Below are 26249 nucleotides of genomic sequence, written 5' to 3' on the forward strand. Positions count from 1 at the left end.
TTAACTTTCTTCCTTGCTCTTGGCCCAGCACAAGATTTTTTTTTTTTTTTTTTGCCAGACCAGTTGACTTTATCTCCTATCACCTCCATACCCTCTGGACCCTGGCAGAGTAAACTGAAGCAGCGGCTGCAAGCCTTTCAGACTTTGTCCAGCCCTCATCTTCCCACTGACTTAGCTTCCTCCCCACAATTTCACCCCATGCTCCTAACTTCACTGGTGTTTGCATCAGCCTTATCAATTCTTTGCCTGTCTGAATCCCAAAAGAGTCAGTCACATCTTTACCCGAGCTTATCACGTATCATCAGCAGCAGCCGTCTGCATCTAGACTGTGGGATTGCAAACACAAATACGTGAAGGGGCTGGATCCAGAACACAAATACGTCAATTGGGCTGGGAAAGACAACAGGAAGAAGTAGGGTTTATAGGGCTTGAGAAAGCACGTGTCTGCTACAAAGACATTCACATTCAGATTTGCAAACATTGTTCTAGCCAGATGTGTCTGCCAGCAGCTTTCAAACCCGGAGGCAATAGTTTGGGACCTCTGAGTCAGAGCCAACCAGGACCATATTCCTGATTCCAACTTAGTGAATACATAAACAAAATATACTGGAAATGGAGGTGGGAGAGAAAGGAACTCACCTTATTCAGGGTTATTTCTGTTCTCCCAAATGATATGTGCATGTATATTTGCTAGCTGCATCATTCTGGACCTAAATGTGGGATCTTTGTGAGGGAGATTCAGAAGAAGAGTGCCATAGCATTGTATCAAGGCTTATCTGCTTCCTGTCGCTACAGTGTCTGACCTGAGTTTATATCGCTTCTCCTGCTGTTCAGAACAGTCCATGCAGTATACTGTACTCATTGCTGTTCCATAACACAGAACTTAGACTCTCATTTGTAAACATTCTAACCATAGTTTATAATGGGGAAAGTTATTCAAATATCATTTTTAAATGAATTCCTATAAATAAAATAATTTTGCAATTGGGTTTCTTAAAGATATATACATCTTTTCCTTCTTTGTGTATAGATAGACAGTGGTTTGCATATCTATCAACATTATAAATATATATAAATCCTTAGAGGAATTTTTCTTTTTTAAAGGTCTATTATTGGATTCACAATGCACTTTGAGCTTGTTTGTTTAGATATATAATTCGAAGCAGAAGTTGGCAGATACCACGGGAAAAACTTTCTGAAATTTCTGTAACAAATGTTTTGCAATAAAAAAAAAAAAAAAAAACCTCAGTAGTTCAAAACATGCTTGGACGTCTTTGTGCATTTATTTGCCACCATGTGATTTCTACCATTCTCATGATAAGAATTGTTGGGGTACAGAGAGATGATTGCCTTGGGCTCTATAATTACTTGTAGAACAGAGTCTACAACTGGTGGTCTGTGGGTCATATCCACGCAGCAGAGAAGGATGTTGTTGTCCAGCACAAATGTTTTAACTTCAAATAATAATGGGAAAAGAAATTGAAGAACACACATATGTACAATCTTTTATTTTTTAAAAATATTTGTTGAGTTCCTGTTCTGTGCTCAGTGGTATGCCAAGGTGAATAAAGCAGGCAGAGTCCCTGTCCCGTGGAGTTTTGAATCTGACTCTAATAAAGTATGATCAGATATAATTTTGTAATTACCATTTCACTGCCTAAGAAACAGAGCATGAAAAATAGAGTCTAGAGGTTCAGAGGAGCAACAGTGCGCTGCGGCTCAGGGCAAGGAAGGCCCTTTGGGGCAGATTACACCAGAATGTGCCCTGAAGAGCAAGGAGGGTTTAGCGAGCCAACAGGAGGATGACATGCCATGTGAGGGGGACATTAACTTTTTAATTGATGTATAGTTGCTGTACAATATTATATAAGTTGCAGGTGTACAATATAGTGATTCACAATTTTTGAAGGTAAGGGGAATGTTAATTTGCTAAGCACCCAAATGTTAAAGTGCTTCGTCCTCATTAGAACCTCTAGGCAGCCCCAGCCTCGTGGACTTTGTCTCCAGTATGGACCCCAGTGTGGAGAATGAATGAGGCTTTGCTCCAAAGAGTACCTTTATCTTTACCTTTCCCACTGGCTCTGTTTTCAATTTTTTTTTGAAAATTGAATGGCTGGCATAGTTTTCTACAAGCAGCTTGTCTATGTTCATAAATGTGCACATTTATGTAACACATACAATATTCAATCATGTGTCCTCAGATTTCCTGGAAAATCGGATCATCCATCATTTGCTGCCAAAATCTCAGATTTAGACCAACATGGAGCTTCCTTGAAGGACATATTAATGGAGGTAGAGAAAGATTAAATTTTCTAGAGATAATTTGTCACATTTACTTGTTTATATTACCCAATTTGATTAAAAGCCTGAAGATAACTTACCCTAGAAAGGCCTGGGTTACCACACTCTTCTCTGTAGCAAGTTCTCAGTAATTATTTCCTTCCTACCATGCCCGATCTCTGGTGGTTAACTTGGCCTCTGCCATAACATCCAGCACATTACTTTTTTACAGTATGAGCCATTTCCCAGAAGCCTTGGTCTTGGTCAGTCATTATCTCTCAATATGTCATCAGATAGATATGATGACACAGTACAGACACCATAGAAAGGCCTTCACTCAAAATCATGATCTATTGTCCCAATATTCTTTATCTCAAGCACTAAACAACTTTTTTTTTAAGACTGGGTATATTAATCTGCTAGGACTGCCTTAACAAAACAGCACTAACTGGGTGACTTAAACAACAGAAATGGATTGAATCTAGATCTGGAGGCTGGAAGTCCAAGACTGGTGTTGGCAGAGTCAGTTCCTTATGAGGGCTGTGAGGGAGAACATGTTCTCGGCCTCTCTACTGCTGCTGGTGAGTTTCTGGTGATCTTTGGCATTCCTCAGTTTATAGAAGCATCATCCTACTTCTGCTTTCATCTTCACATAATATCCTCCCTGTGGTTTATACTCAAATTTTCCTCTTTTATAAGGACACTGAATATGGCCTTATCTCAACTAATTGCACCTGCAAAAACCCTATCCCTTAATAAGGTCACAATCTGAGCTACTGGAGGCTAAGATTTCAACATATAAATAAGGGAATGGCAAAATTTAATGCTTAACACTGGGTGAATTTGTGAATAGGAGTGTGGTGGTCATCTATCTTTTTAATATCTTTTAAGGTAAAAAAATCAGAATTCAAGAATCAATTGGAAATATGTTGATCAATAGAAGAAAAATATGGATCAATTGTGCCACCACCTGGAACCATTAAAAATGATTAAATCTTTGTATATTGACATTGGTTTCCCAGGTGGCACAGTGGTAAAGAATTTGCCTGCCACTGCAGGAGATGAGGACCCTCAGCTTCAATCCCTGGGTCAGAAAGATCCTCTGGAGGAGGGCATGAAAACCCACTCCAGTATTCTTGTCTGGAAAATTCCATGGACAGATAAGCCTGGCAGACTGCAGTCCAAGGGGTCACAAGGAGTCAGAGCATGCACTCGCATATTGACATTAAAAAATGTCATTGGTATATTGTCTTTTTAAAAGGAAATACAAAGCATCATATAGAGTGTAATCCCAATTTTTATAAAAGCTAAACCAAGTATACAGATACAGATATATATATATACAGTATATATACTGTATACAGATATACAGATACAGTAGTAAAAAGACTAGAATAATACAGAAAAAGGGAGAGAAAGGAATAGATTTTGCAACAGAATTTTTTTCAGAAATTCAAATGCTGTTGAAGAGTAACCTAAAGTGACCTAAGTAAAGTTGTTTCAAGTACCAGTAGACATCAACCAAGAGGGTTTTCTTTGACTTCTTTCTGTCCTAGGTGCTGCAATGATCACAGGCTCTGTAATAGCAAGTCCTCTCCACTGAAAAATGATAAAGGTGGAAGAAAAGAAAAGTGGTAGCAATGGTTTAACTATTAATGTCATGAAACTGTAATTTTAGGCACAAATATAATCAATGTCTTTCTAGCAGGTACTTTGTTCCTCTGGAAGAACTGAAAATTTTATTAAAAAGGCAAGACTGTCATGACTAAAAAGATAATTACATACTCCAGTTATTTAATTAGAGCTGCTGAAAAAAAATGGAATGAGCAGCCCAAGTTTAGCTCATCAACACTAGAAGTGTTCATGTAGAAGCAGCATGGCCACCAGGAAGGCAATGTGTGAATGGTTTTACATTCAGGCAGGAAATTGGGCTGTGTTATCTACTCTGAGAATCTGCATAGAACAGCATAGAGATGCTCTTAGATGTAGGAGGTCAGAATGAGTAATGTAGCTAGGCAGGGCCTAAAGGAATGTTCAGGACTGAAAAGACAGGCGGTGAGGGGAAGGCTGGGGTCCCAGGCAAAATAAATGTGTAGCCATGAGAACACATTACACTGGGAGAACTCTGGGAAGCCACCCTGAAAGGGTAGAGAGTCCACGCTGGAGACTTGTGGGAAAGAATAGCAATCCCTAATACTCAATCTTCTCAACACATCTGTGAAACTGGCATTCTTCTTCCCCAGACAGGGAAAAGATGACTCAGCATTTTATACAGAAATGCCAGGTTTGAGTTTGGACTCCATTCTGCATTGAAAAAAAAGCAACTGAAGAATTCTGGGGGAAACTGTGATGTGTAAAAATATGGTATGGTCAGGAAGGGAGAGGTACAGTCAGGGGAACTGCCGGATTAAGCAAAAGGAGATTAAACCCCCTGGGATGAAAAGACATTTTGAAGAAATTTCACAACTCTTCCTAATTCCAGAAATATTTCATGGGTACTATTTGAGAAACACTCAACCAAGTGCTGGTGCAGTTTGAAACGTCACCCTCTTACTTCATTCCCTGGTGAATAACTAGTCATCCTTTCTAGAGGATTATTTTTTAGTGTGTGCCCAGCTGAGAATCCTTTGATACCTCCTTGCTGGCAGCTGTTTTGTACAATGTGGACAAGCTGTACCCTTTCCCTCAGCCACAATTTAGGCTACATCTTTGGCAAAAGGTGACATTGACCCAAGAGTGCCAATCAGAGCTTTTTCTTTGGGAATTTGGAATAGGCAGGGGTAGGGACAATCGCTGGCTATAACCATAACTTGCAGACTCAGGAATTGTCTACAGTCATTTTCCTACATGGGCTTCCCTGTAGCTCAGCTGGTAAAGAATCCACCTGCAATGTAGGAGAACCCAGTTTGATTCCTGGGTCGGGATGATCTTCTAGAAAGAAGAGACAGGTCACCCACTGCAGTATTCTTGGGCTCCCCTGGTGGCTCAGCTGGCAAAGAATCCGCCTGAAATGTGGGAGACCTGGGTTCGATCCCTAGGTTGGGAAGATCCCCTGGAGAAGGGAATGGCTACCCACTCCAGTACTCTGGCCTGGAGAATTCCATAGCCTGTACAGTCCATGGGGTCACGAAGAGTCAGACACAACTGAGCTACTTTCACTTTCACTTTCTGTCTTACTTACTTGGTAAGCACAGCAATGCTTCATCAAATAGGGTGTTGTCTTTAAGAGAGAAAACTGAGTTCTCTTTTGCATCAGTTTTGCCAAGGGACCCACTTTTTCTTTAAGACAGAAGGTGGAGGGGCCATGTGGGGAGGGCCGTGGGTGGAGAGATGGAATTTGTTGATAGAGATCTTTCTCAATGATATTTTCTCTCGGAGCTCAAACGTAATCCACACAAAGGAGCTGCTCCTAGATTATGTTTCTTTCTTAGGAATTTCAGCCAGACTTGTCTGCTATTTGGGGTTTCTGTGCTGACAGCAAAAGCTCCCTCGTGGCTCTGTTTCATTCAACCAATTTTACTGGGCCATTAGCTCAGTCTGCAGTGGCAGAAAACCAGGTCAGTCCTGTAAAGTATACAGACATTCCCAAAATTTCAATAACTGCTGCTTTTCCTAATTTGTTCTCTCAGTCTCTTTGTCTGTTATGAGAGGTTTAGAGCCTGGACCAGATCAGTGGTGCTTACATTTCCTGAGTTATCACCACTTAAGGGATCTATTGAAAGCTAGGAACCCTCCTTAGGGAAAAAAAAGGGTTAGATTTGGGAGACCATTTAAAGGGGCTCCTGGAAGCCACAAAAGCCACCCATAGTCACCAAGGGAAGACTGTCTGAACCCTAAGTTGAGAACCAAATGTTTCTGCAGCTCTAAAGCTCTGAGACTCAATGAAAACTGACAAAGCAGAAAGTACAGGGTCATTTTGAAACATCGTCTGCAGAAAAAAATCAAGTTGACAGCTGCATGAGCCTTGATGCCAGCGACAGGTACTCACCTGTCCTCCTCCACAGCTGTTGAATAAAATGCACTGAAGTCAGACGGAAAGACTGGAATAAAGTTGGTCGATCTATTCCTAATGAAGGCAGTGTGAACCATTTGTGAGCCTTCAAGTCTCCTGCAAAGCACAGATTCCACAGCCCTCCAACTGGAAGCTCTGCCTGCCAATAAGGGTTGATCAATAATCTCCTCCATTGTCTGTCGAGATCAAGCTCCCTGCCTCCCTCTCATGAAGCACTGTGTACTGATGAGAAAGCCACCCCTATCTAAGCATGCAGCCTTTCTCATCATGACTTTATGGAGTTGACTAATGGTTTTAGTAACCATTGAGACACTCCTTGACTTAATCAACTATTATATAGGGCATTGCAAAATGCACCCTCCCTCCCTCCAGAGAGACTCAATCCAAAGGAACAGTCCTACACTCGCATTCAAGTGAGGTGAGAGCTAGGTCTGATCAATCTGCCGCTCCCACGACTTCCTGATGTCACATGGTGTCACTGTGGAACACTGGCCCTGCACAGTCTCAAATGTCTGGCCTGAATCAGACCACTTTGAGCCTGTCCCTGCACAAGAGTGCTCAGTGGAGCTGTGGACTTCGCTGTCCTTGGGTTCCCACTTCAGGTCTCTGGTGCACATACACCAATGATCTCAGTGCATCCACCCAGCCGTGGACTGAGGATTCACAGTGACTCTGGCATCTCCCACTCATGGACCCCATGATGGAAGTAACTCCATTCCTTTCCCAGAAACCCACATTAGGGAACAAGTGGTTTTTCCTTCAGAAAAAGTAGATCTGATGAGCTCCCTTTCCCATGTACCCTTCTTGGGGAAGTCATGCTCATGTCCCAGAGATAAAGTGCCCTCCCAAGAGTATCTCCCACAATGACTCTAAGGTAATTACACCCTTCCTTCTATGGGTCCCCCCTTCAAAGTTTCCAGAGTTATTTCCGGCATCTCTACACAGAGAAGAACAAAAGCACAGATTTAATCTCCAGTGGACCCTCCTATATGTTATCCATCTGCAAAGTACCTGCTATTGACACTTACACAATATACCTATGCTCCTATGGTTTTATAGCTATTCATGTACTTTCTTCATAAGGTCATTTATACAACTTGTGACTATATATAAGCTAGTCAGTTAATTAGCTAACCTCTTTCAAAACCTAATAATCTTCAGCCAGACCAGAGGACAGAACTGAAAAGCACTAATATTAGTATATAAAGGAATCCTAAGAGGCAACTCTACAGGGCAAATAGCTCTGGTTAAACTAAGTGTACTGAATTTATCAGCACAGACTACAGACACTATTATCATCATCAGAACTACCATTTATTAGGCGTCTGGTGACTGCAGCCATGAAATTAAAAGACTCTTTCTCCTTGGAAGAAAAGCTATGACCAACCTAGACATCATTAAAAAGCAGACACATTTCTTTGCCAACAAAGGTCTATCTAGTGGAAGCTATGGTTTTTCCAGCAGTCATATATGGATGGGAGAGTTGGACTATAAAGAAAGCTGGGTGCCAAAGAATTGATGCTTTTGAACTGTGGTGTTGGAGAAGACTCTTGAGAGTCCCTTGGACTGCAAGGAGATAAACCAGTCAATCCTAAAGGAAATCAGTCCTGCATATTCACTGGAAGGACCGATGCTGAAGCTGAAGCTCCAATACTTTGGCCACCTGATTCGAAGAACTGACTTGTTGGAAAAGACCCTGATGCTGGGAAAGGTTGAAGGCAGGAGGAGAAGGGGACAACAGAGGATGAGATGGTTGGATGGCATCACAGACCTGATGGATGTGAATTTGAGCAGGCTCCAGGAGTTGGTGATGGACAGGAAAGCCTGGCGTGCTGCAGACCATGGGGTCACAAATAATTGGACATGACTGAGTGACTGAAATAAACTGATAGTTTTAAGACACTTTATGTACAGTATGTCTCACCTTCAAAACAGTTCTACAATGTAGATTTTTCTTACTTCCAACTTAATGGATAGGAAGGTTGAGATTCAGCATGTTTAAAGATATTTCCAAAGTCACACAGCTAGCAAGCAATGGAGCCCAAATTCAAACACAGATCTCTCAGACTCTAAAGCCTATGTTTTTCCCACTTCCTGCCTCTAAGAGAGTGTGCAAACCATGTATCTGCAGCTCTACACCTCTTAGGGTTCTGGGATGCCAAAGAGTAACTCTTCAGTTGAAACTCATTTGATGGAACTAACCAATGAATGCTCACAGTGAATTATCTTCTCAAATCTCTGCCTTCCATATTTGTTTTTATAAAGTACTGTAAAATAAGGTTTAGTCTTAGTATTTATCTTCTCCAAATTCTTTTGTACCAAGAAAATCTTTTGTTTTTTTAAAAAAAAAAACCTGAATAAGGTTTTTAAGGCACTTTTTGTGTTAAATTTAGTCAATAAATAAAACTGATAGGGGAGGGAGGACTGGAATCATAAATATCTATTTCCTGAGCTTGCTGTTAAGCTAAGCTGAAATGCTTAAATGTTTCCCACTTCTACATTACAAAAGAATGACCACAGCATCGCATTACTTACCATTTTGACAACATGTAATCCATCTCATCCAACTCACCTGTTGGAAAGCAAATGGCTCCACTGAGCAAGTCAGAAGATGATAAATGGAGAGCAGAGTCTCTGCTGGCCGTGGTTCATCCATCATGTCTCCCAGGAAGTGAGACCCAGGGAAGCAGCTATGAGTGAGGAGACACCCCATGTTGCCACCAGGAAGGAAGAGGCCACATGGCATCTCCATACCTGCTCAGCTTCAGGATACAGCATTGCCAGGTTGCTTCCCCTTGTTCTCAGGATCTGAGTCCTCTAACCTCACTTCTCTGAGGCAGCCCTCGTTTTCATCAAGAAGCACTCAAATAGACAAACTTTTCATGTGGCATTTTTCAGTTCTCTACTTGCTCACTTTGATAAAAGAGAGGGTGGTCAGTGTTCGCCGAGTGCTGGCTCTGAGGCAGCCAGCCTGACACATGTTCACATTGAACAGCTACCGTAGCCCTAGAAAGTGGGCATTATTATTCCCTTTTAACAGAGAGATTATATCTCTTGCTCAAGGACACACAAATACCACATAACAGCCTTGAGAAATAATCCCAGGTCTGTGTGGCTGGCCAGTCTGTTAATTCTTGACCCTCCTTCTAAGTATGTCCCTCTTCTGTTCTTTAAGAACATGTGTCACCTTTTAGCCTCTGGAGACTTGGAGCTGAAAGAGAAACTTACTAAGTTATCTACTTCCAGTGGCTCTTTGCCTCTCTTCTCTACTATAATGACTTACACTCTCTTGGCTAAGCCACTCTATACTGGCAGTAATCTCATTCCAGAAAGCAAATCAGAACTCAAAAGAGTTGAAGAGCATAATGGTTCGGGACCATGTTGAATCTGTGTTCACTTTTTAAGTAAATGTGTACAGCCTTCACAATTTTATTATTTTATCTTTAATTACTGCTGTAGTCTATCACAATCCTGGGTTGAGAATCCTGATTGAGTTCAAGCAATAATCAAGGAAAGTAAAGCCCCAGTGAAGATAAGTGATTTGCCCAGGTCACACCACTTCTAAGTGGTTTTGTTCCAGCAAACCAGGCCTTGGTTCCTACCACTACACCACAATATCCCACTATCAGTCCTGGGCAAGGACAAAGTCTTGTTCCTAATTCTTCCTGACTCCCCTCTCTGTGCCCTCTCTTCACCTTCTTGCTATCTTATCATTGCTAAGTCTATATCTTTTATGGACAGAGACTGTCTTTCTCCCCACCCCACTCCCACACCCAATGCCTCTCTAAACTGGCTATCTCAGAAAAACAGAATTCTGCCCACACTCAGAGGAAGATGGCTAGGCACCACACTAGCTGTGCCACAGACCAGTGGTTCTCAAATAGTTTGATCTCAGGCTTCTTTACACTCTTCAAAATTATTAAGGACCCCATAAAGCTCCAAGGCAAACAAACAAACAAAGGCTTTGTTTTATATTTGCAAACCTCTTTAATGTCTGGCTTAAGAGAAGACAACAGGATTCTCAAATTTGCTTCTGCATTCGATTCATTGTGGTGTCACCTATCATGTAGCCTCTGGAAAACTCCACCATATAATCATGAGAGTAAAAGGGGCAGATAACTGTCTTAATAATACTATGAAAATAGTTCTGATTTCACAGACCCACTGAAATAGTCTCCAGGAGCACCAGATGTCCCAGGGTCATATATTGAAAAATCAATGCATGGAGCAATGAACTTGGAGTTACAGGAGCTCCAATCCTGGTGAGCACTTAATAGCTACATGACCTAAATTCATGCAGAAGAAACAGCCTGGCACATACAGTATATTAAAAAAAAAAAAGTTTTTAAAGCCTTCCCAAAAGATATTTATGTAACAAGGGAGCATGCCTAGGGATAGTACCTGAATACAGAGAATGACTCTAATGATGGGATTAGATTAGGCAGGCAAGGAAATAGAAAGTGAAATACGAAAACTGGTGGCAGTGGTATGGGTCATCACTTCCAGATGTCTTTAGGGTCACATAACACATGTGCCTGCTTTCTGGAAAGATTCTAGCTATAGCTGCATGTGTTCTGTTTAGTCCAGCGATATGTGGGCCTTTCAATCCATGTTGACTCATCTGCCTACAGCATAGAATAGGAAATCTTCTGAGGTTTGCCCTGCAGAAATGAGTCCCTTGACTGAATGACCCATCTAAGCCTGTTTGTCATTGGGCCCCCCTTTCTCCTCATCCTGATGGACACCACCTGGGGAGCCCTTCTCCTCCCACCATCCCCATGCCATAGGCATGGATGGGGTCTGGGATGCATTTCAATCTATTTTCTCTCTAGATAAGGAGCAGGAACTCTTAATGTTACTTAGTTTTTTGGGAATTGCTTTTGTGGGTGTTATAAATATTAGACTGTGGTCTGCATTCCGAATTATGAAAATTATTTTTGGTGGCCTGGTCCACTCTGCTATTCCTGCTCATCTTTCACAGCCTCGAAGGACCAAGAATGAGCTGTAAAATCATATTCCTACCACTGAATAAGCAGGGTTTTGAGGGCCTTCTGAGTGTAATTTTAATTGAAACACACTGTCCAACACTCCCTGTCCCCCACAAGAAAAACACAAAGAACTGAGGAAGGATGATGAGGCCCTTGCAGCCCTATCTTGCCCATCCTTTGGATTTCAATTGGAATTTAGTTGGAAACCCATGACTAAAATATTTAAGAAGAAAAAAAGGCATTGGCAGTGGGGAATACAAATGCCATTACCTGCTGCCCTCAACTAGGCACTGTTGGATGGAAATAGTGGTTGGCAGGCAAGTACGCTCTCCATCTAAGGGGACTGTTATCCATCACACTCAAATCTCTCTTTCCAAGAGATTCTAGAAATCTGGGCTTTTTTTTTTTTTTTTTATGTGAAATCTTCCCACACAAGTGTTTATATGTTTTTGAATAATGTGTTTTTTCCCAGTTTTATTGAGATATAATTGACATACAACAATGTGTAAGCCTAAGGTACACAGCATAATGATTTGACTTACATACATTATGAAATGATTATCACAATAAGTTTAGTGAATACCATCATCTCATATAGATACAAAGTTAAAGAAATAGAAAAACATTTTTTTTCTTGTGACAAAAACTCAGGATTATACTCACCAACTTTCATATGTAACATATGACAGTATTAATTATTATATTTATCATGTTGTACATTACATTCCTAGTACTTTTATATAACCAGAAGCTTGTACCTTTTGACTGACTACCTTCATTCCAATTACCCTTTCCCTCTTTTACCCCCTGCCTCTAGTAACCACATATCTGATATCTTTTTCTATGAGTTTGTTTCTTTGTTTTTGAAGTATGATTATAACAAAATGTTAGTTCCTAGTACACAACATAGTGTTCAGTATTTCTATATATTTCAAAACAATCACCACAGTAAATGAAGTTCCCATCAGTCACCAACAGAGATACTGCTGCTGCCGCTAAGTCGCTTCAGTCGTGTCCGACTCTGTGTGACCCCATAGACGGCAGCCCACCAGGCTCCCCCATCCCTGGGATTCTCCAGGCAAGAACACTGGAGTGAGGTTTCATTGTCTTCCCCGATACAAACATACTGCATAATTATTAATGATATTCCCCACCCTGTATATTTCATCCCCGAGATGGGGATGCAACTGGAAGTATATACTTCTTTTTTTAAATTTATTTATTGACTTTAATTGGAGGATGATTACTTTACAACATTGTGATGGTTTTGCCATACATCAATAAGTTTGTACTTCTTGGTGGTGGTGGTTTAGTCTTCACCTGTTTCTCTAGCACTTAAATGTTTACAAGTTTCTGAATAATGCATTTTTTGTATTTTTCTATAAAAATTCAACAATTTTTTTTTCAAAATCAATTTCAAGAAAAACGTCTGAGGGCTGTCAGTTTGTCCTGTAGCCCCAAATGTCATTTCTCATGATGTAAGACTGTTTCTCCCAACCCCGAACACTGGCTCCTGCCGAACATTGCCTAGGGGCTCAGTTTTTGTTTTTATCTTCTACTCTGATGAAAGCCTGCACTTTACACTGTCACAGAACACATAGCAATGTAACTGATGTTTCACAATTTCAGGAGCTGATCTGGTGTACTCTTGACAGATCTGGCATGTTTACGCAAGAATATTCTTCTTCTGGAAAGTTACCGAGATCACCAAGTACTTATGGCCCTGGGGCTCTCTCTTACTTCACTGACCACTGTCGCCTCCCCTTAGCCCTCCAGGGTGCATTGCTGCCCAGCACGGTCAGTGTTTTTCTTGACACCCGTGGCACAGATGAGTTAAAGTAGAGATATCAATCAGTCAATCAATCCTAAATCATTGTGGAGAACTGAAAGGAAAAGCAGAGAAATAAACAGAGAAACAGAGAGAAAAACAGTATAAAAATGCTTCAATTTACCAAGTACAATTCTCTGTTTCCTTCCTTCACAGGAAAAAAAGAGACCTTTATTCCTGTTTAATGCTTTATTCCTGTTTAATTTATGTAGCCATAAATGATACACAGTACTGTCTCATAGATTTTAATTTTTCATAAATGATATACTACTGTATTTATCCTATAATCTTTTGTATTTAATATTATGCTCTTGAAATATTTTTTATTATATATTGACCTAATTCAGGTCCTCTCTCTTTTCTTCTTGGTGACCCTGACTAGAGGATTGTCGATTTTGTTTACCATTTCAAAAAACTAGCTCTTGGTTTTATTAATTTTTTCTATTGTTTTCTTAATTTCTATTTGTTTCTTTCCTGATCTTTGCTATCTTCTTTTTTCTACTGACTTTAGGTTTTGTCTTTTTTCTAATTCTTTTAGGTGTTATAATAAGTTAGGTTTTTTATTTGAGATTTTTCTTGTTTTTTGAAGAAGGCCTGTATTGCTGTGAACTTCTAAGAATTATTCTTGCGGCATCCCATAGATTTTGTATTGTTGTTATGGATCTAGTTCATTCCTCTTCATTGCTATATAGTTTTCTATCACTTATATCACAGTTTAATTTAGCCATTCTCCTTTTGATAAACATTTAGGATTTTCTTTTTTTCATTCCCACTACTGTGAATGATGTTGTATGCCTTCAACACTAAGTCTTTCTAGAAAGAGAATTGCTGAGTTGTAGCCAATACACTTTGCTCTGTTTCAGATTTTGTAAAATTGCCTTTCAAAGTAGTTGTAACAGTTGACAGTTTCCAACTGTGTATGGGAGGCTCTTCTAATAGGGTCTTGTTTTTAACTGTGTGGTCCTGAAGACTGTTAAGATCTGGTTAGTACATGAACACAGTGAAAAATATGCCCTTTCAGAAATGTGGACTCTCTCTGTATACTGTGCTGTGCTGTGCTGAGTTGCTCAGTTGTATCTGACTCTTTGCGACCCCATGGGCTGTAGCCCACCAGGCCCCTCTGTCCATGAGGATTCTCCAGGCAAGAATACTGGAGTGGGTTTCCATGCCCTCCTCCAGGGGATCTTCTCAATCCAGGGATCAAACCCAGGTCTCCTGCACTGCAGGCCGATTCTTTACCATCTGAGCCACCGGGAAACCCAAGGATACTGGAGTGGGTAGCGTATCTACTCAGTAGTAATAGTCAAGATAGTTAGGTACAAAAAGCAAGAAGGAAAAAAATATGTATGGTATACTATAATTTATCTAAGAATTAGAAGGATATAAGTAGATATATGCACATTGCTTATACTTTTTAATGGAATGATAAAACAATTTTTAATATTAACTATAGACAGAAGAAGAAATAGGTAGAGGGAACAGGAAAAAGGCTAGACTTCTTTGATTATACCTTTGTTTTATAGATTTAATTTTGGGACTATTTACTATCTTGCATAATTATAACAAAGTTAATATAGTACAAAAACAACCCTAAAATTCAGGAGTAGAATAAAGCAAATAAATCTAAGTATGTGTCTAATTGGTGGCAGAACCACTCAGAGATGAACTAATCTAAATCACTTTATGATATAGAACTGAAAAAAAAATATGTTAGTAATAAAATTATTGATTGTGGTGTTGGTATTGTTGGTTTTAGACTGGAAGAGGGTGAATATAGAGCAATTTAGCAATTATATTGTATCATTAGAAATCATACTTTTTTAACATAAGAGAAGGATACACACATATACATACTTTTCCATATTTCCACTGATGCACCTCTTGAATTTGGGTAACACTTAGAGCCTGTGCTGAATGGGAGGCAGAGGGGACCATGTTTAAAGGGGTTTGACTCCTTCAAGATGAAAGATACTGTGAAATGTCCATTTCTATAATTTCTATATGTTGAACAATACCCAGACCATTAGAAAATATAAATTATAATTCATATATATTCTTTATATAAAAATATGTCCTTTTATAAAATATATGTAAAAATATACATACTCTTTATATAAAAATGGAAACTCAGAGAACATCTCCAGAAACTGTTACCATGCCAAGGTTTGTGACTTTTCTACAGGAAGGGGATTTCTGATATATTGTGAACACAGCACTAAAGAGATGAAACAATTTCTTAAAAGAAGGACTAAAAAAGCAGAACAGTTCCCCTGCTTCTCATGGTGTCTCAATCTTTTCCATATTTAGTGAGTAAGAGTCAAAAATATCAAAACTCCTGGGAAATTCTCAGTAAAAGAATTTATTTTTGCTCAGCATAATTTAGTTCCATTTGTGGCTTTATCATGCAAGGCTCAGGATCCCTTATATTTGAGAGAGAGATTGGAAACAGGATGATCCATGATTGTCAATCATGTCCAAAGATTCCTTTTCATTTGGTCATTTTCTAACACAGGTTTGTGATATCAACAAAATGGGATCCAAAAGAATATGAGTGTGGCCTTAAATAACAAACAATCCTTAAATGAAGAACACTAGGCTGTGATTTCATTAATGATAAAAGAGATCTTACATCATCTATAAGACCACATAGTGAAGGAAGCAAATTTATGATAAACAATGCCATGCAATAAGCAGGACATTAATTTTAATTGCTCTTAATCTGTTCTGCAAGCCAGACACAAGGCAAGGATTTGGAGAAAGTAATGATTTTTTTTTAATCTAAACCCTGACATAGAACAGTCCATAGAGACAGAGAACTGGGTTCTGCTTGAATTATCCTTTAAGAAGACATTTTTCCTTCTTCCCAAATAGCTTCTATATCTACTGTCCTGTAATATGGGCTAGGATCTTCCCTCATAGCTCAGTGGGTAAAGAATCTGCCTGAAAGGCAGGAGACCCGGGTCCATTTCCTGGGTCAGGAAGATCCCATGGAGAAGGAAATGGCAACCCACTTCAGTGTTCTTGCCATGGACAGAGGAGCCTGGCAGGCTACAGTCCGTGGGATCGCAAGGGCTGGACACGACTTAGAGACCAAACCACCACCACCACCTCCAGTATGGGCATATGTTAAAATCTTGGCTGCAGAACCAGACTTGCAGTTACTGTGAATGCGGGATTCCAAGTCTCAGCTAAGAAGGAAATTCGGTGCCATGTAGCAGAAGCAACCAGGTATTTTTAAGGTATAATACTTGCTCTAGGTGTTTGGCTATGCTATTTTTAGTCCATTAGTAATGGCTGATTTAAAAGTTAGCACATCCAAACTGGAATAAACTTTGGGAATAATGACATATCTGCTGGCTATGGGCTAAACTGTATTTGCCTACAAAGTTCGTATGGTGAAGCCCTAACTATATCCCCCACCATATGACTGTATTTGGAGGTAGGGCTTGGAGGAGGTAATTAGGTTAAAAGAGGTAACAAAGTATGGTCCTAATCCAGCAGGACTGTAATATTATATGAAGAGGCAAAGGGAGATCTCGATCTCTCTGTCTCTCCATGGCACAAACTGAGGAAGGCCATTTGAGAAGAGTGGGAAGCTGAGCCGTCTACAAGCCAGGAAAAGGGACCTTAGCCGAACCACGTGACCAGCACCCAGAGTTTGGCCTTCTAACCTCCAGAACTGTGAGAAATACATTTCTGTTGTTTAAACCATCCAAACTATGGTATTTTGTTATAGCAGCCAGAGCTGACAAACACACTGCTACTTTCAAAATTACCATGCAGATGCTACAGGTAAATCCATCATGTTTAATGAGCTCGGGTTTCTAATTTAGTACACAATCATATAATTTGAGGATTTTTCAAGTTTAGCAAAATTCTAAAAAATGTCTAGTCCTGGGATACCTTGCATCATGTCACTGGTAGTATGTCTGGGGCACTGTGTTGAGGACTCTGGTTAGGGTTGAGCTCAATGGGAAAAGAGAGCTGAGATCAATTAGGGCTGCTTCTGCCACCTCTCGACCCCTGGAGTGTGTCTGTGGGTGCACGGAGGGAAAGGAGGGATGTGTGGATTACATTAATTTATATCTGCCACCCGTGGTCAGAGCCAACAGCCCACTTGGGGGCAAAAGACCCAGATTTACTTCTAAACTCCACCACTAGCTGGTCAGGGCCAGTAACATTAGAAAGCAAAAATAAGTCACCTAAAATATTTAAGCCCAGGTTTATTCATCAGCAGTCAAGTGAGGATAGTAATTAATGGTACTTGCTCCAGCTCTCAGAGAAGCCAGGTGATGAGATCAAATAAGATGATGTTTATGCAAAGGCTTTGTAGACCCCAACACTATGCAAATATCAGTTTAATTTAAAAAAATAATTAATCATCCCATGTAGATAGATGGCTACTTATCTTTCACCCAAGTGGAACCATTGCTGGCTGTAATCCCCATGTGGGCATTCTTGTATAATTAGGAAATAAAATCAGCCAGAGCCATTTTTAAGCAATGTGGGTTTCTTTTCTAAAGGGGTGACTATTTTTAAAAGTTCCCACTTATTAATTATATGTATTTATATATTTTATCTTATCCACAAAGCCTTGGAGGCAGTGTACAAACCACATAAAAGTACATACAATACATGATACTAGAACCAAAGGGAAGGGGCACAAAACTGTCAGACAATATGGAAATTTGGAATCTGAGCTTCCCGGCAACCAAGGAAAAATAAAACAACAGAGTTATATAATTCCCATGTTGAGAAAGGAGAAAAAAGCTTTACATAAGAGTTGTAATGAAAAGAAACTTTCTTCAGAAAGAAGATAGCCAATATTTTTCCATCAAGCCCCATTTGCCCATGTAAATGTGGACACAGCTAAGAGTCTCTCAAGCGAACTGTAAATATAAAGGAGTCCATGTGCCCTGAGGACGTGCCCCTGAGGCTGCACAGAACCCTGTTAAGAACATGAACTGAGAATCTAAACCTGTTCAAGCCCCAGGTTTAGATTTTCTTGGCTGGGTGGCCACAGGGAAATATTTTAATTCTCTGAGTCTTGGTTCTGTCTCTAATAAGAAGGAATAATCATACCTACCTTTGAGAGTTGTGATGAGGAAAACAAAAAATCTATTTGGCAAATGCTTAACTTGTAAAGCAGTAATGACATGTTTGTTTTTATTAATCCTCTTGTTTACAGCCCATGAATGTACCTAAAAGCAATGCACAGCATGTATCGAATGTACACTAATCCCACATCTTCCTTCTTGGAGATTTAATGTGTCCATCAACATGTTGCAGGCCTGAGAAGTCCCACAGATAAAATGCTGTTTAGCTGTTTTCACTGCCTATTTCCAGAGTTACTGAAATACAGATCCCACTTTTTTCTGTATGACTCCTAGTCCATAATCCATTTTGAGAGAACGTTAAACTAACCCATGTGGGGGAGCAACTTGGCCAGCATTCTTCCCCCAGTTTTTCTAGATACTTCTTCTTCACCTTCTCCATCCACATAGTGCCTCTTCACTCAAAGGGGAGTTGGAATGTTTTCACATGATCTCATATTTTATCTTCACTCTAGTCACATATACTAGGAACCTCATGCAAGCTATGCAAATTACAATGCCCTTGGGATCCAGCTCTCCAAATTACCCCCAGTGAATTTCACCTCCTGTCATTCACACACTTGTGTAGTTCCCTCCCACACTGAATGAAGTCACTATCTGAACACATTCCTGGTTATCAGAACAGGTATGTGGTGGGGGGTGAGGGGAAAGTGGGAGGAGCGGGGGAGGAATTCCTGTCACTTGATGCGCAGAAACCAAGGATTCTGCTAAATGTCTTCCAATGCACTGGACAGCACCTCCCCTCCAACAAAGAATTCCCTGACTCAAAATGTCAGTAACGCCAAGCTTGAGAGTGAGTGAAGTTGCTCAGTCATGTCCGACTCTTTGCGACCACATGGACTGTAGCCCACCAGTCTCCTCCGCCCATGGGATTTTCCAGGCAAGAATACTGGAGTGGGTTGCCATTTCCTTCTCCAGGGGATCTTCCTGATCCAAGGATTGAACCCAGGTCTCCCGCGTTGTAGGCAGACACTTTACCCTCTGAGCCACCAGGGAAGTCCTGGTGCATGGGCACCAGGGGTGCCAAGGTTACGAAACCCTAAATTAACCCCTTCTTTAAGATATTTATATTTCCAACCTGCCTATTCTTTCAGGGCTGACTGGCCCAGAAATCTATTAATGCTGCCTTCTGTGATGCGTGAAATATTTCCTTCCCTCTGATCTTCTTTAGTTGGCCTAGTTTATGCATCTATGGTGCTCCAGGGTGTCACAAACAATCCATGGGGCTCTCATGGGTTAAATTCTCACCTTGCTGAGTCAGATTAAATCCATCAGTGCTGTGCATTCCAGGCCACAGTCATAACTACATAGTTGTGTCGGGGGTCAGCACCATCCCTGCCAGCTGCCCTGCTTATCTCACGGCTGCCCATCCAGCATCTTCTCTGAGACGGTACAACGGGTCCTTCCTGGAGTGAAGGGCCAATCCTACAGCCAGTGCTGCAGATACAGAAGAGCCTTGTCATGAGCTGGTCGCTTCCCACCAGAGACCACCGACACACTTCCCAGGCCACCGTCCAGAGCCAGAACATATCACCTCCTCACCACAGTCTGTGAATGTCTTTCTCTGTATAACGCATACAATGAACCAGCTAAATTGTGCCCATAAGGCAACTTTCTTTCCTGTTCTGTGATTAAGTTCCCTTTCTCAGCTCCCACCGGGCTCAAGGGTAGAGCCTTAATCTCAGTAAGTTGGGGATTCCTAAAGAGTCCCATTGCCCAGAGCTCCCAGGATTTCAGGGGCTGGAGTCAGTAGGTCCACTGTGTCATCATCTACCACAGCGACCCCGCGGAAGGCTCCCCACCCCTACCGTCTTCCGCCATGCTGTTCTAGTTGCTCTCATGTTCACTGACTCCCTGCGCCTCATCCATGCCACTTGCAGAAGCACAAGTCCAGGCTGCGGTTCTCACATTACCCTGGGTCTCAAGAGACTCAGAGGATTTGTCTGAGGACCTTCACATTCCGTCCTCTGCTGGGCGCCTTCTTGGGCTCAACCTTCACGCCCTGTGCCTCAGCTTCTCAAAAGTACCTTGGGTACCACCATTTCTCTCCCAGACTTGGGCTGAGGTCAGGCAGGGCACAGAAATCCTTCCCAAAGACTTGTCTCTCCCTGTATTTCTCTTCCTCACTCTGACTTCCACTCTGAAAGAGTTTTTCCCTGTTTGCCTATTTTCATTCTTTTTTCCTTCTCATTATGTATTCTCTCTGCTCTGAGTTCCCTTATGACCCATGCTTTTGAAGCTCCAAAGCTTAAGCTTTTCTTTCTTTTTTTTTTTTAAAAAACTCCAAGTACCATCTCTTTTTGATTTTCAAACGTCTGTTTAGACTCTTCGCTCTCTGCATTTTCACTGAGTCATTCATTCACTAAGAGACTAGAAGTAGGATATTGTTAGCCTGAATTCAGGGAAGGGCTAGGGGCCTAAGGAAATGAGGGGGGAAACTTTGGTTAAACTTCAAAATAATATAATTATCCCATAATAGTGAGTCCCTGGCCATTTGTGGGTCCACTTTAGTGGCCTGTCCATGATTTTGTATCCTATCTTGAGAAAGTTTAAAGTTTCACTCCCTGGAAGAGCTAGGTGTAGGGGTAATAGATTTCATCTCACTTTCTATATTCAGTTGATTGATAGTGGCTGCATGGAATAGTGTTAAAAAGGATTTTTGAGGCCTCTTGGGCTCAGTGAGCAAAAGTGGATTAGTCACAACTGCTATGGGTAAAGGAGGAGAGAAGTGATAGCCTCTGTGCTAAGAATTAGCCATCACCAGCTTACTCTTATCTCACTAGACCTTCCCTTTTTCAGTTAATATAAGTAATGTTGTTAGAGGGCCTGATGGAAAGTCTAGGGTAAGAGGGGGTCTCCAATAAAAAGGATGATGAGCTAATAAAGGCAGGATCATCCCAGAACTGACTCCCCAAGTGGTACCCCTCAGAATGGGAATCAGTTCAGTTCAGTTCAGTCACTCAGTCGTGTCTGATTCTTTGGGACCTCATGAACCACAGCACACCAGGCCTCCCTGTCCATCACCAACTCCCAGAGTCCACCCAAACCCATCTCCATTGAGTTGGTGATGCCATCCAACCATCTCATCCTCTGTCGTCCCCTTCTCCTCCTGCCCTCAATCTTTCCCAGCATCAGGGTCTTTTCCAGTGAGTCAGCTCTTCACATCAGGTGGCCAAGGTATTGGAGTTTTAGCTTCAACATCAGTCCTTCCAATGAACACCCAGGACTGAACTCCTTTAGAATGAACTAGTTGGAGCTCCTTGCCGTCCAAGGGACTCTCAAAAGTCTTCTCCAACACCACAGTTCAAAAGCATCAACTCTTCTGAGCTCAGCTTTCTTTATAGTCCAGCTCTCACATCCATACATGACCACTGGAAAAACCATAGCCTTGACTAGATGGACCTTTATTGGCAAAGTGAGGTCTCTGCTTTTTAATATGCTGTCGAAGTTGGCCATAACTTTCCTTCTAAGGAGTAAGCATCTTTTAATTTCATGGCTGCAGTCACCATCTGCAGTGATTTTGGAGCCCAGAAAAACAAAGTCAGCCACTGTTTCCACTGTTTCCCCATCTATTTGCCATGAAGTGATGGGACCGGATGCCGTGATGTTAGTTTTCTGAATGTTGAACTGTAAGCCAACTTTTTCACTCTCCTCTTTCACTTGCATCAAGAAGCTGTTTAGTTCTTCGCTTTCTGCCATAAGGGTGGTGTCATCTGCATATCTGAGGTTATTGATATTTCTCCCAGCAATCTTGATTCCAGCGTGTGCTTCTTCCAGCCCAGCGTTTCTCATGATGTACTCTACATATAAGTTAAATAAGCAGGGTGACAACATACAGCCTTGACATACTCCTTTTCCTATTTGGAACCAGTCTGTTGTTCCATGTCCAGTTCTAACTGTTGCTTCCTGACCTGCATACAGATTTCTCAAGAGGCAGGTCAGGTGGTCTGGTATTCCCATCTCTTTCAGAGTTTTCCACAGTTAATTGTGATCCACACAGTCAAAGACTTTGGCATAGTCAATAAAGCAAAAATAGATGTTTTTCTGGAATTCTCTTGCTTTTTCGATGATCCAGTGGATGTTGGCAATTTGATCTCTGGTTCCTCTGCCAGAGATTTCTTCAAGAAAATTAGAGATATCAAGGGAACATTTTATGCAAAGATGGACTCAATAAAGGACAGAAATGGTAGGGACCTAACAGAAGCAGAAGATATTAAGAAGAGGTGGCAAGAATACACAGAAGAACTGTACAAAAAAGATTTTCACAACCCAGATAATCACAATGGTGTGATCACTCACCTAGAGCCAGACATCCTGGAATGTGAAGTCAAGTGGGCCTTAGGAAGCATCACTATAAACAAAGCTCATGGAGGTGATGGAATTCCAGTTGAGCTGTTTCAAATCCTGAAAGATGATGCTGTGAAGGTGCTGCACTCAATATGCCAGCAAATTTGGAAAACTCAGCAGTGGCCACAGGACTGGAAAAGGTCAGTTTTCACTCTAATCCCAAAGAAAGGCAATGCCAAAGAATGGGAATGGGCTATGACATATTTTCCCTCCTTCTCCCCAACTTCCAGGCCTGCCCTCAGGGAGGGGTGGAAGAATTTATGGGGTTTGTACCCCCTGGAGTTAAGCATGGGATATTTTGATTACACAAACTAATTATTTATACCACAGCCAATAAGGATGGGTTTTGAGTAAAGGAATAACAAGATAAGACAGGGCTTTAGCAAAATGAACTTAGCAGCTACAGAGAATGGATTGGAAGGGAGAATTTAGAGGAAAATAGTAGTCTAGACAAGAAGTCTTCATGAAAGGGAATGAGTGAAGAGATAATGTGTAGACAACAGAGACAGCGGCCACCCTCACCTGGATGCAAGCCAAGTCACAGGCCTTCCAGAAGCCCATGTTGCAAACTTTCTTGATAATTACTTTGTGCCTCTAGCCTCCGCCTTTTCTTTCAGGAGAGCAAGGGATTTGCAAAAGTCAGAGTGCCTGAAAACAGAATGCTGCCAGCCTGGTCTGATGTAGGGGGACCTAGTTGGCTAGTTGGAGCCCTAAAAGGAGACAGAATGCACCCAGCCCCTGCAGGCTCCAGGACAGCAGGCACGGGCATGCCCAGTTCCCAGTGCCTGCATGGCCATGGGCAGCTTCTGGTCTGTGCTGGCTCTAGGCCATCCTGAGAAAGGTCAAGCTGCACTGGGATGTGGCTATAGCTCTGGGCTAGGCATTTCTCCAAGGCTGGGAATAATTCCTCCAAGGCACAAATCAGTCCCTCCCACTGAAACAAACTAAACCAGAAACAGAAGCAAAGCTGGGTATAGCACAAGGAGATGGCCAAGGAGGAATACACTCTGGGCTGGGACTGCTTTTTGACCTATCCAACTGAGGGTAACTGGGGTGGAGGGACGGGGTTGGGGGGGTGCTGTGTATCCTGGCATGGGAGTAGAAGGAAGCATAGAGATAGTGGGAGTCGCTCAGCAAGATAAGGACGATCCTTTTCTCCTCCCCCAAGGTCTAGGGTCCCTAAATCTATTCCCCTCCCCTTCCACATCTCCATGACATGGATTTGCCTTTTTCTCTCTTCCTGGCTGATCTTTCCTCCCCAGTTTGCCTTTCTTGCTCTCTCTACTTTCCCCTTTTCTCATCCCTCTACCTAAATCCAGTCACAACAGAATGTACTTCTGGGTCAACCTAAAAGAACCCAGAGCAAAACATTCATGACCATCTCTTCCAGACCCTCAATCCCGGGGTGACCCCAGGGAGATGTCCCCGGAAGATGGCTGAATTATCCAGAGTTGCCTCCATCACCCATTCCTAAAATCCCACCCACGAATCAGGAAAACATTTGGGTTCTTGGGCCAGGGCTAACAGAACTTCAGCCTGGCTCTGCTGGTTTCTCGGACTGAGGACACCCAGGGTGAAGGGCTGGGCGGGTCAGCCTTGACGTGGCTGCAGCCCTCTCTCCAAGACCCACCCCACCCCAGCACATCAGGACACGTCAACAGGGGAGGAGGTTACCAGCCACATGAGGCAGCAGGACACGTGTCCAGCAGAGACAGACCAGGCTGTCCATTCCAAGTTCGGAGGGAGAGGAGAGACCATGGGGAGGAGCCTCACAGGCAGAGAGAGAAAGTGCATTCCAGGAGGGGATGAAAAAGGGAAGAACCCCAACCCCAAATCCCAAGCAGGGCATTCTGGGGACTGTGAGGAGGGCAGGACTGCATGGAAGGAAGGGAGAATTTGTGGTGGGGAGTGGGCGAGAGGAAAAGCTAGAGAGCTAAATTGGAACTAGTTTGCCGGGAGCCTTGAATGCCAAGAGTTTGGAATTTCTCCATTCATATTAGTGAGATATGGAAGACCGTGGAGTGAGAGGAACATTATCAAAACGATATTTAAGAAGATATCAAACAGGGCCTTTCTTGTTGCAGCAGAACTGGCACTAGCCCACAGCTGAAAACAACAGCTGTTAAACAACACATATTGTGAAACGTAAAGAAAAACAATGGGGCCAGAGACCACTCTTCCAGGGGCTGTGGTTCCACTCTAGTCCCCCCACTTTGAAGAGCTAGCTAAGCACTTCTGCTGGGGCGGGTGTAGAGATTGGAAGGGGCGGGGGAGGCGGGTTCCCAGTGGCTTTGCCCCTCGTCCATGCAGCGGGGATGCCCCTTCTTCCCTGTCCCATCCCGCTACCTGTGTGAGGAAGGGACTCCCACAGAGACCCAGGCACTTGGAAGCAGGGGAGGCAGCCATCCTTGGCCTGTTTAGGCAGCAGGGTGCTGTTTTCCATCGGAGCCAGGAAAAGAAATCCAGTGACAGCAGGTGGAGAGGGAAGGCAGCTGTCAGGCACCCGCACAGCCACCATTTGGCACCAGAGTTCTGGGTGGGCTTCCCGGGGGTCACCAGGATGCCTTGAGAAGTAGCTGGGCTTAGAGACACAGAAGGTCACATAATGCATGGTTCCATATATGTGAAATACCCAGAACAGGCAAATTCATAGAAAACAGATTGGTGGTTATCAAGAGCTAGAGAGAATGGGAAATAGGGAGTAACTGCTTAATGGGTTGGAGAAGGAAATGGCAACCCACTCCAGTATTCTTGCCTAGAGAATCCTGTGGACAGAGGAGCCTGGTGGGCTGCTGTCCATAGGGTCGCATGAGTCGGACATGACTGAAGCGACTTAGCATGCATGAGTGTATTGGGGAAGGAAATGGCAACCCACTCCAGTGTTCTTGTCTGGAGAATCTCACAGACGGAGGAACCTGGTGGGCCACCGTCTATGCAGCGCACAGAGTTGAACACGACTGAAGCGACCTCGCAGCAGCAGCAGCAGCTTAATGGATACAGAGTCTCCTTTTGGGAATGATTAAAAGTTCTATAACTAGATAGTGGTGATGGTTTCACAACACTATGAATGTATCAAATACCACTCATTTGTATCCGTTCAGTTCAGCTCAGTCACTCAGTCCTGTCTGACTCTTACATGTCTGACTCTTCGCGACCCCATGAATCACGGCATGCCAGGCTTCCCTGTCCATCACCAACTCCCAGAGTTTACTCAAAGTCATGTCCATTGAGTCGGTGATGCCATCCAGCCATCTCATCCTCTGTCATCCCCAGAAGACTCTTGAGAGTCCCTTGGACTGCAAGGAGATCCAACCAGTCCATCCTAAAGGAGTCCTGGGTGTTCATTGGAAAGACTGATGCTGAAGCTGAAACTCAAAATACTTTGGCCGCCTCATGCAAAGAGTTCACTCATGTGTATACTTTAAAGTAATTAAGTTGGTCCATTTCATAGTATACATTTCATAGTATAGTATGTGTGCATGCGTGTGTGCTCAGTCGTGTCAGACTCCTTGAGACTTCATGGACTGTACCGCCAGGCTCCTCTGTCTATGGGATTCTCTAGGCAAGAATACTGGAGTGGGTTGCCATCTCCTTCTCCAGGGGATCTCCCTGACCCATGGATCAAACCCTTGTCTCTTGCATCTCCTGCATTGGCAGGTGGGTTTTTTACCAGTTAAGCC

At 42.4% G+C, this 26249-nt stretch overlaps 1 protein-coding gene across 7 annotated transcripts in view; it reads left to right on the forward strand.

Annotated features, from left to right (window-relative positions):
* The window catches only part of TRPM3 (transient receptor potential cation channel subfamily M member 3), a 702629-nt gene that overhangs the window by 577145 nt on the left and 99235 nt on the right, over window positions 1-26249 (forward strand). For 6 of the 7 annotated variants that reach the window (XM_070480359.1, XM_070480362.1, XM_070480360.1 and 3 more), the window contains one exon: window positions 2202-2292. The gene's annotated coding sequence lies outside the window, so the exon portion shown is untranslated. Of the gene's footprint in view, window positions 1-2201; window positions 2293-2748; window positions 2880-26249 lie in introns of those variants that run through there. The other variant, XM_070480357.1, reaches the window with a different exon arrangement.

Source organism: Odocoileus virginianus, chromosome 18 (assembly GCF_023699985.2).
Source record: "Odocoileus virginianus isolate 20LAN1187 ecotype Illinois chromosome 18, Ovbor_1.2, whole genome shotgun sequence".
Lineage (NCBI taxonomy): Eukaryota > Metazoa > Chordata > Mammalia > Artiodactyla > Cervidae > Odocoileus > Odocoileus virginianus.